Genomic DNA, 15,760 nt, shown 5'->3' with positions numbered 1-15,760 from the left:
CAAAGGTGACATAGCTGGCAGGGGCTACATCAGCAGACTCCATCTCATAGGTGATGTCACGGAGCCAGTCATCAGCATCCAGAGGTTGAGTTGAGCTGCGGTAGATGGTTGGGTTGAGGCGTATGAAATCTTGAAGAGTCACTTGAGCTGGCTGCTGGTTCATATTGGGGCGAGGAAACTGAGCCATCATATTTTCCATGAACTGGCGGTTCAGTTCAAACTGTTGGATCATACCAGCCATGTACTCAGGTGGTGGTGGGGCATCGCCACCACGACCACGACCACCTGGTCTAACCATCCTGCTAATATATAACAGGGGGTAGTTCAGCACTGAGAAATATTTGCAAAGAGAAGAATCATTCATGATGAAACATGCATAACGAAAGGAGCACGATAGCTACTACATAGTAGTCGGCATAACTTACAAAAGGGGTCATGCATAGAGTTCAGTACATAGAGTTCAGTACATAGACTAAAACATCATAGGCGGCACACAGGCTCGCGACGACTGCAACTAATACTACAAGCAAGCCTACATCAGTCCCAAGAGGTACTGTGGAGGTAATCGTAGCCCGACAGCTGGTAGTGAGGCAACGGATAGCCCTCGACGTCAGCAGACTGGGGGCCGCGGATACTCAGGTGTAGAGCCCGACGCTCAGGTGGCAGAAGAGGACCAAGTGCGGGAGAGTAGCCTCCCACCTCTGGCCAACCGACACCGTGGGGCATCACGGTCCTGGCTGGGTAGATCGCAGTATGTGGTACCTGTCCAGACCGGACAAAGGGGTGCAGCAGCGTCAGAGCTCGGTAAAGGTGCTGACGGGTGGTGTACATCTCGTGGCGAAGAGCTCGGTTAGCTCGATCCAGCCCATCAGCATGCAGAACCAGGTGCTGATGGTAGAAGGGCTCTCGGGTGACAGTGGAGTAGGCAGCAGTATAGTATCCCTCCGCACCAACATCAGATGCGATAGCAATGTGCCTGAAAGGGGAGGTGTCCAACTCCCGATACTCTCCACGAAGACGTGTCAGAGCAGCATAGGCAACATCGTGGACAGCCATATCGATGGTCACACCAACACCATGTGCGGTGTGCAGTACAGTAGTGGAGTCATACTCCCACGAGTAGAGGTGGACGATGGCGCGGTACTGCTCCTGGTTAAAGTCCTGGTACTCCTCGTAGATGGTGTACTCAGGGTGCCAGCGATAACCCAGATAGGTCATCATCTCAGCTAGCACCGCAGGTGATCCCGAGGCACCAATGGCCATCGTGTGGCGAACGACCTGCCTCGTGGGTTCCATCTGAAAGCAAAGACGTTTCAAAGGAGTCAAATGACAGTGTGTGAATTGTTCAAAATACTACTCTAAGAAACAACTATGGCTTATCCAACTTTGGGGTGAATGTGGTCACGGGATCCTAGTGTTAGAGGTAGTAAATTCGTTTAACCCGAGTAGAAGAGAGTTCAGAGTCCCAGAGTAAAGGTCGAGGAGTAAAAGATACTAGTACCACCCAATGGCGACGTGGGCCCGTAAGACACACCGCCATGTTAGTAAAAGTTTTGTAATGTCTAGACTCGACTTCGGCCAAGGAGTGTGGAAAGGGGGATTCCTACAGGCAGTCGGCTCTGATACCAACTTGTGACGCCCCCGATTTGACCGTACTCTAATCATGCACGCAAATGTGTACGATCAAGATCAGGGACTCACGGGAAGATATCACAACACAACTCTAAAACATAAATAAGTCATACAAGCATCATAATACAAGCCAGGGGCCTCGAGGGCTCGAATACAAGTGCTCGATCATAGACGAGTCAGCGGAAGCAACAATATCTGAGTACAGACATAAGTTAAACAAGTTTGCCTTAAGAAGGCTAGCACAAACTGGGATACAGATCGAACGAGGCGCGGGCCTCCTGCCTGGGATCCTCCTAACTACTCCTGGTCGTCGTCAGCGGCCTACACGTAGTAGTAGGCACCTCCAGTGTCGTAGGTGTCGTCATCGACGGTGGCGTCTGGCTCCTGGACTCCAACATCTGGTGCGACAACCAGAAAGATAGGAAAGGGGGAAAGAGGGAGAGAAGCAACCGTGAGTACTCATCCAAAGTACTCGCAAGCAAGGAGCTATACTACATATGCATGGGTATATGTGTAAAGGGACATATCAGTGGACTGAACTGCAGAATGCCAGAATAAAAGGGGGATAGCTAGTCCTGTCGAAGACTACGCTTCTGGTCATCTCCATCTTGCAGCATGTAGAAGAGAGTAGATTGAAGTCCTCCAAGTAGCATCGCATAGCATAATCCTACCCGGCGATCCCCTCCTCGTCGCCCTGTTACAGAGCGATCACCGGGTTATATCTGGCACTTGGAAGGGGTGTATTTTATTCAGTATCTAGTTCTAGTCGTCATAAGGTCACGGTACAACTCCGGGTCGTCCTTTTACCGAGGGACACGGCTATTCGAATAGATAAACTTCCCTGCAGGGGTGCACCACATAACCCAACACGCTCGATCCCATTTGGCCGGACACACTTTTCTGGGTCATGCCCGGCCTCGTAATATCAACACGTCGCAGCCCCACCTAGGCTCAACAGAGAGGTCAGCACGCCGGTCTAAACCTATGCGCGCAGGGGTCTGGGCCCATCGCCCTATGCACACCTGCACGTTGCGTACGCGGCCGGAAGCAGACCTAGCCCCCTTAATACAAGCGCGAGCTTACGGTCCAATGCGGCGCGCGCCACTCAGTCGCTGACGTCAAAAGAGCTTCGGCTGATACCACGACGTCGGGATACCCATAACTACTCCCACATAGATGGTTAGTGCGTATAGACCAAATGGCCAGACTCAGATCAAATACCAAGATCTCGTTAAGCGTGTTAAGTAACCGCGAACGCCGACCAGGGCCAGGCCCACCTCTCACCTAGGCAGTCTCAACCTGCCCTGTCGCTCCGCCACAAAGATCCACTCGCGGGTACTCCTACGAGCCGACCCGACTTTAGTCATCTCATGTGTCATGTATATAGTTTATAAGTATATACCCGTGATCACCGCCCAGGTGATCACGGCCCGATAGTATAGCACAGCAGACGGACAAGAATGTAGGGCCACTGATGGAAAACTAGCATCCTATACTAAGCATGTAGGATTGCAGGTAAAGGTAACAACAGTAGTAGCAAGGATAGGCTATGCATCAGGATAGGATATCGAAAGCAGTAACATGCTACACTACTCTAATGCAAGCAAAATAGAGAAGAGTAGGCGATATCTGGTGATCAAGGGGGGGGCTTTCCTGGTTGCTCTGGCAAGTAGGAGGGGTCGTCAACTCCGTAGTCGAACTGGGCAGCAGCAGTGTCGGTCTCGTAGTCTACCGGAGAGAAGAGGGGGAAGAAACATAAGCATGACGATGCGTGACATGACAATGAGCGGTGCTAGGTGTGTCCTAATGCGACAGTAGGTGGTACCGGAGAAGGGGGGGACATCCGGGAAGTATTCCCGATGTTTCGCGTTTTCGGACAGACGGACCGGAGGGGGAAAGTTGCTAGTTCGATAGGTTAGGGAGGTGTGGTGGACGAACGGACTGCGTATTCGGATTCGTCTCGTCGTTCTGAGCAACTTTCATATAGAAAACATTTTCATCTGAGTTACGGTTTAAAAGATATGAATTTTCAAAGTTTATTTGAATTTCTGGAATTATTTGAATTAAGCAAAAATGAATTATGACGTCAGCATGAGGCAATGCTGACGTCAGCAGGTCAACAGAGCGGCTGACCAGGTCAAACTGACCAGTGGGCCCCATCTGTCATAGACAGTGGGCTAATCAGAAGATTAAACTAATTAATTTTTAGTTAATTAACTACTGGGCCCACGTGTCAGTGAGTGATTAGATCAATTAATTAGTTTTAATTATAAAAACATTTTTCTTTTCTCCTTTTTTTTTTAATTTTGCGGCGGGGCCCGCATGTCAGTGGCTGGGCCTGCCCAGTCAGCAGTTGACTGGGCCAACCCAGTCAACTGGGACCCACGGGGCCCACTGGCAGTGGCCCTGGGGCGGCCCCAGGCCGGCCACGTCGGCGGCCGGCGCCGGCGCAACGCCGGCGACCAAAACAGCGGCGGCCCCTCGCCGGAGTTGGCCGGAATCGCGCTACGGGGCTCGGGGAGGAGCGGGGCTAGGCCCATTCGAAAGGGCTCGCAGCGCCGCATCCAGGGGTGGCCGGGGCTTCGCCGGACTTGGCCGGAATCGGCGCCGGCGAGCGGCGGAGGCGGCGGCGCGCACGGGTGCCCGACGGAAACGAGGCTACGGCGGGCTATCGAGCAAGCGGAGGGGCTGGGGGCATCTACGCGAGGTGGGGAGTGCAACGGGCTTGAGCCCGTGACCAACAGGTCACCGGAGCCTCGCCGGCGGCGAGCTCCGCGGCGCGGCGTTCGGGCGCGCGTGGGGAAGCCGCTAGGGGGCGCGAGAGAGAAAGGACAGGGGAGGAGGGGGAGAGGCTCACCGCGCGGCACACGGAGGCCGGTGAGGGGCTTAGGACCAGCAGATCGGCGCCGGGGAAGAAGGGGGTCGCCGGCGTCCGAAGTTGAAGGCGAGCTCGGGGAGGTCGTTGCAGGGGCTCCGGTCTCCAACGGGCTGCACCAGCCGAAGCAGCGGACGACGGCGGTCCTTGGAGACAACGTGGGGCGGCGAGGTGGGCACGGTGGCCGTGTGAACGACGGTGAACGGCGGCGACCGCGTCGGGCGTGGGGAAGGAAGGAGTGGCGCGGATCTGGGGGGGAGAAGAGAGAGGCGCAGGGGCCGAGAGGAGAGCGGGGGCGAGTGGGAGAGAGGCCCGAGGAGGCGGGGGGAGCTGGCGTCCTTATCCTCCCCGTCGCCGACGAGGGGGTGCGGCGGGGACTGCCCCTGTTCCGACCCCGGTCGGGGGACAGGGAAGGGGGCGAGCGGGAGAGGTGGGCTGGGCCGGGGGTCGGCCCAGTCGGGCCAAGGGCCTTCTCTTTTTTTTCTTTGCCTGTTCTGTTTTCTGTTGTATTTTCTTTTTATTTATTTATTTTCTTTTCTGTTTTATTTCATTTAAAAGTATTTAGGTATTTTATAAAAATGTGTTTTCTCCACCATAATTATCAGTGCAATTTCTGGCATGGCCCGAACATTTTTGTTTAAATTTTTGAAAACTTTTATTTTCCACTTTAAATTTAATTGAAGTTTGAATTAGGAGTTTGAAAAGAAATGTGTTCCAAATGTGATCAAGCCCTGTTTAGCAACATGATTAGCTTAATCACAGAGGGTTAATGTAGCATGATCCTCAGGGTGTTACAAGTTATCAGTACTCAAAATTTGGGTTATCACCCTTACTACAAAAAGTTGGTAAACCAACGATGTGATTCAATCTCACAGGTATGATATATTTTATATTTAATTATTCTTAAGTGCAGCCTTGGTTATAAACCCAGGTTATATGTTGGGCATTATGACTCGTCCGACGGTAAACCGCCAGGACACTTTAAACTTGTTGTATGCAGAAACAGGTTGAATAAAGCATGATTATAAATCACCGGCGTTTATTAAACCGGCCTGGCTTTCGACTATATGTCGCCAGTATGATGATAAATTATCCGGTGTTTATTAAACCGGCCTGGCTTTAAGACGATAAGTCGCCCGTATATGATGAGAAATTATCCGGTGTTTATTAAACCGGCCTGGCTTTGGACTATAAGTCGCCAGTATATATTTGGATTGCGCCATTGGAATCATGCGCTTATAAATCATTGAGTTATATTATTCAAATAGCCAAACTTGGCTCAATTTTCATTATGATATTGAATGAATAAGGTTTTCATACCGGATTATAATATCTTGAATAGCCAACATGGCTGGATTTTATTATGGTTATTAATAACCGGTATTATTGAGGTTTTCAAAGTCGCTTTAGTGCAATGGCTATTATTTTATCAAAGGATATGATTTATTCTACAATGGAAGGAATAGTCCCGAGTCACTGCAGGCTTACGACCCGGCACTTGGGGGCTACATTATTCAAATTGAGATTACATGCAAGTCTCATGTCGCTACAAGCATGCACCATGACACTTGGGGGCTAATGCAAAGTCATTTTTATTGGCCTTATTGAAGACCCGACTCATCACATCATGATGAGCCGGCCCTTGGGGGCTACCAATTGCTCCTGTCAACAATTCAAGGTACACAAGTCTTAAAACCATTATATTGAAAGGTCCATTGCTCAGTTGGTAAAGCACAAAGCTCTTAACCTTGTGGACGTGGGTTCAAGCCCCATGGTGGGGTTACATTATATGATGATCTTTTCAAAGAAGTATATATAAAGTACCAGCTCAATATTATCTTACCGAGCCGGCCCTTGGGGGCTACACGTTATTGTTCAAATCTACATGATCATATTTATAAAGTCCCTGCTGATTATTGCATAATGACCCGGTACTTGGGGGCTACATATATGGAGTATTCAGTTTTTAATAGTGGCTGAGATGAACAACATGGATTTCTTCAAAGTGGCAGTAATTATATGGAAACAAGTCTTAAGCCATCACTTTGTTCTGCTCAAGACTTGGGGGCTACAGGTAATATGGATATAAGGGAGAAAAATCTTGAAATTCTCAGTTCTGAGCAAACCAGATTGACCCGGTGTCTGCAACAATTATGACCCGGCATCGGTAACAATTATGACTCGGTGCCATCCATATTTACAAACCGGTCATTTTGGTAATATTAAACCGGCAAGTTTTACATCTTCAAACCGGCTGAATATCAGATGAGTATTTCAAGACCAAATATTTCTTACGCCGGCGCTTCGGAAGCCGACTCAAGCGGATTATTCTTCACAATATTTCTCTGTGAGAAACCAATGTCAGCAAATTGAGTATGAAGCTGGCTTATTGACATGGATTTTCTAGAAGAAGGAAATGACAAGGAATTAATAATGATCAGGTGCCGGTTTACAAGAATTCTTAACCCGGAGCATAATCTGTCAAATTTGTTATTGTGTTTGTTTTACAGGATCAATTTAACATGGATAAATCTAAATTAAACTGGGGGCTAATGTCGGGGATATACCCCACGGTGTAAACCGGCCGGAAGTATAACCCGGCCGAACTTGGCGGTTTACTTGAGACCCGACTGACACTTGGCGATTCACTGGCGACCCACCCTGACCTGGCAGTTTACAAGCAACCCGCCTGGTCATTATAACTCACTGGTGACCCGGCGGGCGGGTCAGACGGATGACAAGGCCCAAGGCCCAGAAGGCCGGTTTATGTTAATGGTGGGCCGGTTTAAGAGGAAAGACGTGAAGAATATTTCCCTTACAAGGAGTCAAGACCCGGACTTGTATCCGGTTTGTATTAGAAGATAGACTAGTCTTAATCCTAATAGGACTCCACATGTAACCCGCCCCTTCAACTTATATAAGGAGGGGCAGGGCTCCCCAAAGAAGGACAAGCAAACAAGAGACAATCTCTAGGGCTAGACACAAAGAGCCGGTTTACCGGCGACTCTCTGGTGATCATAATGAGACCTAGCCTCAAACAACATGTAGGGTCGTTACCGGATGATGTTTCCTGGGGCCCGAAGCTGTCTAAATCCCTGTCTTGTGTTGCGTCTCTCAATTCCGCTCAACCCCTCTCAAGCTACCACATAGATGCGTTGGCCTCACGACTAAGTCCTTATGCTAGGACATCTGCCGTGACAAAACCACGACAAGCCGCATCAATGCTGATGTATCAATGCCTCAAGATACTATTCAAAGTCCTCAGCGAACTCCGCTGATTGAAGAAAATGAGGAGGAAGTGGATATTGATGGCAAGACAACCCCTCCAATCAATGACGAATTTTTGGAAGCAACTCACCCAAATTCGCCCCTCACCACTCCCCTCACAATAGAGCCTCAGTTGCCTCAGCGCACTGAAGAAATTCCAACTGGCTCTGAAGAACAACGACCATCGCTCCACAGCATTCCTGAAGAAGTTTGTAATGCCCCAAGACCGACGCTCTAGACGGCTTCCATGTTTTTTCGTTATCGCTGTGTGTTTTATTTGTTTGTTGCATTCATCATCGCATCATCCGCATTGCATCGGCACTCGTTGTCGTCATTGTTTTTAAAACTTGCACCCGTTGATAGTTGCCACTTCTTCCTCTTCTCTATTGACCTTTCTCAAGACCGACTGTTCTTTTGTTGTCCGGCCATTTGAACCTCTCTGCACAGTGCATCGACCCCTCGCCCGTGTCCGAAAACTTCCCCGAACCCGAACCGGACTATCGTTACCGTTGGGTCCGGATCATCCCCTAACATCTATAAAACATCACCGTTTTCTTTGTTGGACTCTCCTAGCCTATTTTTCTCGATCGTACGATTTAAATCGGAGGGCCCAAATAGCCTCTAATCTAATCCACATGAGATATATATTGACCAACCCTAAAATTGAGGAGAGCTGTCCCATCCGTCCAATCCCTCACCCGCCGCCGCCACCCTCTCCAAAAATCCTCCTCGATTTCCACATCAACCCAACCAGCCTCCTTCCCGATCCACCCCTCGCCGAGCCTTTGTGCAGCAGCCGCCACCCCCTCTCTTCCCGAGGCCCGAGCAGGAGCGCTCGGCCTCGTCTTCTCGCGCGGCCAGCCGGCTCGACGGCAACCTCCAGGACCACCGTCGCGCCCTGCTTCTTCTTCCTCCTCGAGGAGATGCCCCTCGCTTCGAGCACCAACGCTCCAAGGCCGTCTTCTGCAGTTTCGTCGCCGGAGCTCCTCACCACCAGCAGGTCGCCGCACCTCTCCTACGTCGCCTCCTTCCTATCGATCTCTGTCACCCGACCCCCTCTGCCTCTCTGTTCGAGCAGGAGCCCCACGACGTCGCCATGGATGGCTGCAGCCCGAGCTCGCGTTCGTCACCGCAACAGAGCCACCACCGCATCTCCACGGATCAGTCGGGTCCCGGCCATCCCCGTCGTTGCCGGACCTCCTCAGCTCGCCCGAGCCTCACCTCCAGAACCCCGCGCCGCCGGAGCAGACCAGCGCCCGCCGTCGCCGGCGACCGAACCATCAGGCCGTCCCCTGGCCCTTGCCTTTTCCTTCTGTTTCTTTTCGCTGTCTCTCCTCTCTAAACTCTGTCGCTCTCTGCGTTTGTTCACAGGAGCATGCCCCTGCACCGAGCCGTCCCCGACCTCCATCTCGCTTCCCACGCCGCCGCCTTGCTCCGCCCTCGCCGTTGTCCCACCGGTGAACAGCACCAGCAGGTCGTCCTCGCCGCCCCTCCTGTTCGTCTCGACCGCAAGTCCCGTGCCTGTTGGCTTCCTCTGCTTCGAGCGACAGGATGAGCGCCTCCCCGTCGTTGACCCAATCTGGCGCCAGCGTGGAGAAGCGCCAAGGCCCAGCTCGCCCTTCATCTCGCCTTCGCCCGTTGACCGCGGCCCAGCGTGCCCTTGCAGGCCTCCCTCTCCACCGACCCGGGCCATGGCCCATGGTGAGAAAACCCCCAGCGCCTCCTTTTTCCCCTTCTGTTGGGCCTGCTCCAGCCAGTTTCGGCCTGTTTAGGTTTTTTATCAGTCCGGCAAATTTGTCTAATTATCCAGTGAATTACAGTTTGCAGAAAAACCCCTAGAGTTCATGCATTTAATAACTCACAAGTGGTGCATCATATGTAAAGACTTTATATATGTAAAATGCTTAGGATTTCATCTAGTTTCACATTATGCCACTTTCATCCATGTTTAAAATGTTGTTTGTTTAATTTTGCTCAAATGCCATGTTAAAATGATTTATTTCATAACTAAATAACCGTAGCTTGGATTTTAATAAACTTTATATGTAAATGGGGTAGAAAAATGCCTAGTTTAACATGGTGCACTTTATTTTGCTGGTTAACAACATTAAAATTGTGTTTAGGGCAGAACAGTACCAAATCTAAAATATGTACATGAGGTTTTTCCGGAATTGTTGTTTGTTGTTCCGGCCTCATTTAAACTTGCCTAAATAGTTAGTTTACTTATGCTTCACCTCTTGCCATGTTAACCAACATTTAATCTTGTCTTGTTCATAACCGAGAGAGAACTAAATAATCGTATGTGGTGTTTCGTCAATATGCAACTCTTTGCATATCGAGCTCCACTTAATTTGTAGTATTATTTATGCACTTTGCCATGCCATGCCTCATTAAACCGGACATGCATCATACTTGTTTGTGCATCATGCCATGTGTATGTGGTGGTTGTTTACTATGTTGTTTGTTTCTTTCCGGGTTGCTTCTCTCGTTAGCTTCGGTTTCGTTCCGGAGTTGTGAGGATTCGTTCGACTCCGTCTGTTTGTCTTCTTCATGGATTCGATCTTCTTCCTTGCGGGATCTCAGGCAAGATGACCATATCCTCGAAATCACTTTTATCTTTGCTTGCTAGTTGTTCGCTCTATTGCTATGCTGCGCTACCTACCACTTGCTATATCATGCCTCCCATATTGCCATGTCAAGCCTCTAACCCACCTTTCCTAGCAAACCGTTGTTTGGCTATGTTACCGCTTTTGCTCAGCCCCTCTTATAGCGTTGCTAGTTGCAGGTGAAGATGAAGTTTGTTCCATGTTGGAACATGGATATGTTGGGATATCACAATATCTCTTATTTAATTAATGCATCTATATACTTGGTAAAGGGTGGAAGGCTCGGCCTTATGCCTGGTGTTTTGTTCCACTCTTGCCGCCCTAGTTTCCGTCATACCGGTGTTATGTTCCTTGATTTTGCGTTCCTTACGCGGTTGGGTGATTTATCGGACCCCCTTGACCGTTCGCTTTGAATAAAACTCCTCCAGCAAGGCCCAACCTTGGTTTTACCATTTGCCTACCTAAGCCTTTTTCCCTTGGGTTCTGTAGACTCAAGGGTCATCTTTATTTACCCCCCCGGGCCAGTGCTCCTTCGAGTGCTGGTCCAAACCGAGCGATGTCCGACGCCCCCTGGGAAACCAGGGTCTATGCCAACCCGACGTCTGGCTCATCCGGTGTGCCCTGAGAACGAGATATGTGCAGCTCCTATCGGGATTTGTTGGCACAACGGGTGGTCTTGTTGGTCTTGTTTTACCATTGTCGAAATGTCTTGTAACCGGGATTCCGAGACTGATCGGGTCTTCCCGGGAGAAGGAATATCCTTCGTTGACCGTGAGAGCTTATAATGGGCTAAGTTGGGACACCCCTGCAGGGTATAAACTTTCGAGAGCCGTGCCCGCGGTTATGTGGCAGATGGGAATTTGTTAATATCCGGTTGTAGAGAACTTGACACTCGACTTAATTAAAATACATCAACCGCGCGTGTAGCCGTGATGGTCTCTTCTCGGCGGAGTCCGGGAAGTGAACACGGCTTTTGAGTTATGTTTGACGTAAGTAGGAGTTCAGGATCACTTCTTGATCATTGCTAGTTGACGACCGTTCCGTTGCTCCTCCTCTCGCTCTTATTTGCGTATGTTAGCCACCATATATGCTTAGTGCTTGCTGCAGCTCCACCTCACTACCCCTTTCCTACCCTTAAGCTTAAATAGTCTTGATCTCGCGAGTGTGAGATTGCTGAGTCCTCGTGACTCACAGATACTTCCAAAACAGTTGCAGGTGCCGACGATACCAGTGCAGGTGACGCAGCCGAGCTCAAGTGGGAGTTCGACGAAGCCCTTGGTCGTTACTATGTTTCGTTTTCCTGTTGATCAGTAGTGGTGCCCAGTTGGGGACGATCAGGGATCTGGCATTTGGGGTTGTCTTCTTTCCATTTGGTTGTCCGTAGTCGGACTATGTGTGTACTCTGAATGATGTGTGTTTAATTCATGTATTGTGTGAAGTGGCGATTGTAAGCCAACTCTCTTTATCCCATTCTTGTTCATTACATGGGATTGTGTGAAAATGACCCTTCTTGCGACAAAACCTACAATGTGGTTATGCCTCTAAGTCGTGCCTCGACACGTGGGAGATATAGCCGCATCGTGGGTGTTACAAAGTTCCAGCTGCTGCAGCTGATGAAATTGCTCATGATGACCCTGATGTCGATGTCATCAATGCATCTCCTCCCCGTGCAGACTCAATCCCCTCAGCAGATACTGACACAGTCTCAACTGCTATAGCTGAGGAAGTTGCTCGTGCTCTGGCCATCACCGATCCAAATGACTCAACTGGGTCTCCACGACCAGTACTTGATGTCGGAAAGAAACGGAAAAATCTTCAACCTGTCCCAGTGATGCCCAAGATTGGCAAAGGCCTCAAGCGACCAAAATTTGATAGCGCCAAATTCTTCGAAGAGAAGAATTTCTTCATTGGTGAGTCACTTTATGACTCGGCCAAACTTAGGCGTTTGAGGTTCTGGACAAGAACACAGATGAACTTCTATGCCTCACTATTGTTTGACAAGAAGAAGGTATTCCAGCATCGTCATATTCCTCATGTGGATATGGAATCAATTCTTCGCTTCCGGCTAGTTTTGGCTGTTATTCATGATGCCGGTCTACTGAGCTTCTGCACTGATGTCTGCGACTGGAATGAAGAACCGATTCTTCAATTCTATGCAACTGTTCTCTTCTCTGGCAATGATGATGACACTGCAACTTGGGCTCTGGACTGGATGAGTGAAGACACGCACTTCAAAGCACTGATCGATGAATTGCTCCGTGCTCTTCCAGTTGATCCACCCCAAGAAGGAGCTAAGAAAATCTATGAAGAACCTGAGCCGCCTAATCACCTGATGCAAGTGCTGATGAAGCCTATGGCTGAAGGAAATGCTCCAAGGACGACCTTCCTAGTGAAGGATTTGCTACATGTGCCGAAGACTGTGTATCGCATTCTGTCAAAGACCCTCGGTCCGATCAAAGGCCACAATTCCAATACTGAAGAAGTTGTGGGAGTTATGAAGAACCTGCTATTTCATATCATACATGGCACTCCCATAAACATTCATGATTTCTTCCTGAGGACTTTGATCACTGTTGCTCAGTCTCCGTTTGAATTGAAGCCGTATGCACCATGGATTACGAGATTCATCAGATCTCGGTCTTCAATCCACTACAAGGCTGATCGTTAGAACCACCTGAGCTTTATGCCTGAAGTTGAAATTCTTCAAAGCACACTATCCACAGTTCCTGGCAAAGGCAAGAGCGTCATTGATGAAGGAATTCATCCCCTTGATGGACAATTTCGCCAGCCTATTTCCAGCTCCATAGCTAATGAATCTGCAAGCCAAGGCACTGCAGCTAAAGCCTCAAGGCCATCATCTTCACCAGAAGCGCCACATGTCATGACTGGCCGTGAGCTGCTCATAAGTCTTCATCAGAAACTTGACAAGCATCATCGATGGGTTAAGCGTCAATTCGCTGCTGTACAAGCAAATATGACAGTGACGCATAACGCCGTCCGCAAGATCAGATACTATCTCCATGAGATATTTGATCGCAGTTGGGCCACACTTTCACATCTCAAATCAGTTGAGGAACTTGCTGCTGATGACTTTCAGATGAACTTTGACTGGGCTGAACCGCCTCGGAAGAAGTTCAAGAAAACACAAGTTCCTCCTCTGATGCCAAGCTCTGAGTCTTCATCGCTCTCCACCGACGAAAATGAAGTTGTTGAAGACACTGCTGCTGGTCCCTCTGCACCGCGCGACCCCAACAATGTTGGCGCTCCCTCGTCCTCTCCATGTTGATGTTCTTCAGGGCCGCTAGTTCTCAACTTCCTCACCTTTTGGTCATTTGATGACAAAGGGGGAGAAGTTTGAGTTAGTCTTCAAGTAGGTTGTTATATGACTGTTTTTGCTTAAGTTGCAACACTTGAACTTTTATGGTTGTGCTCTTGATTAGTTGTAACTTAATAACTGTTGGTTGACTGACTCTTATGCTTCATTTGTTGCACATGCTTTATTCTTCAATATATATCTGCTCGTGCATGCATAATTTCGTCAGACACCAATTTTCATCATGCATTCATATTCTTCAAATATCTTATGATCATGCATGATTGGTTCTCAAGATATAGGGGGAGATCTCCACAAATCCAACCTGTCATGTGCATTTTCAATCCAAAGGAAATTCCTCATATGCACATCTTCAGGGGGAGTTCCTCAATATCTTGCAACCAATTTCTTCAAACTCTGTACTTATACTTCAATTATTTATACTCTCGTTGACACCTAAACACTTTGTCATCAATCACCAAAAAGGGGGAGATTGTAAGTGCATCAAGCCTTAGTGGTTTTGGAGTATTGAAGACAAGTAGGTTGAGGAACTAATGAGTTTGTGAGTATACGCAGGAGACAAAGTCCCAAAAATTTTGGTTTAACACATGGAAGACGACCCCTAAAAATGTATTTCTTCAAGTGAAGAAATTTGTGATGAAATTGGTACGACCTTTGAAGAAAATGAAGTGAAGACTTTGAAGCTTGAAGAATTTATTTTCATAGTTTCTTTTCTTCTTCTTTGAGTCATAGGAAAAACCGTATTGTTAAAGGGGTCTAGGTGAATCATATTTCACATTTACAAAGTGATGCTCAAACCTATTCAAACCTAGACACAAAAGCCACTTCAAGTGAAGCCTTTGGAAATCTCCAGTACAGCTGACGCAATTGCTAGCGACAGTGACGAAGTTCATCTGGTCGCTGACGAATTTGGTCACGCCGAGGAGTTAGGAGTTCGCCAGTGCGTTTTGACTAAAAGTGAGGAAATTGAGTGCCCCGACGAATTTGAGAGTTCAAATTCCGACCGTTGCCCTGGCTATAAATAGCCTCCCCCACAACCACTTGTTGGTTGGCTGCTCCAAGAGAACTTGACACTTGTCATAAAAGAGCAACCCATCCTCTAACGATTTTGAGAGAATCCTAAGAGAGGAAAAACCCAGAGCCAAAGTGATTGAACATCACTGAAGAGATTGATCTGTGTGATCCGACGACTGTTACCTTTGAAGACTATCATTCTTCCAGACGGTTAGGCGTCAAGTTCTGAGTACACCAAGAGTCATTGTGGTGTGCCGGTGAAGAAGTCTGTGAAGGTTTTGGAAGTCTACCTTGAAAACTTACCACGAGTGATTGAGCGAGGACTAAGTGACCTTAGCTCAAAAGGAATACGGTGAGGACTGTGTGTCCTCTGAGATGCGACTCAACCGCCTCAACCAGACGTACAGTTGATGCAGCAGCTGGAACTGGTCTACCAAATTCCGTTGTCTTCACCGAACCAACCTGGTTTCAAATTCCTCAACCTCTCTTACTTTATTCCGTTGCTGAAGAATTTATGATTTGTGCTCTGACGAATTTGAACTGGAGAATTTCATCCCGCCGTCTTTCATTTCATCAGTTCATTTTCTTCATGCGTGTATGAATGTATGATTGCATGTTCTTCACTCTTACGTATCCTAATTGCATGTACTCTGATTATGTGATGACTTAGTTTCCCATGTGCTTCTATTTTTCACTCTAATCTTCGTCAAATTCTCCAGAGTTTGAAGAATTTCCAAAAATCTCCCATTCACCCCCCTCTGGGAGTAAACCTGCGCTTTCAGGATCCCAGTGCCGGCGGCGCCGCAGTCGGCGTGGGCGCACGTGGAGGAGGTGCGGCGCCGGCAGTAGCTGCTGACGCCGGAGCAGCGCCGTGCCCCCGCCTATGTGTTCAACTCTCCCGCTTGGGAGCAGTTGTTCGCCTTCGAGCACGAGGAGGCCAGGAGGCGCAGCGTCCGCGTCGTGCGGCATGGCTCCCCGCCGCCACCCCTCGTCGTGCGTGATGAGGACTCGGAGAGGAGGCCGCCTACCAGG

This window comes from Triticum aestivum, chromosome 1D (genome assembly GCF_018294505.1).
Source record: "Triticum aestivum cultivar Chinese Spring chromosome 1D, IWGSC CS RefSeq v2.1, whole genome shotgun sequence".
Lineage (NCBI taxonomy): Eukaryota > Viridiplantae > Streptophyta > Magnoliopsida > Poales > Poaceae > Triticum > Triticum aestivum.
Note: the sequence above shows the minus strand (reverse complement) of the source record.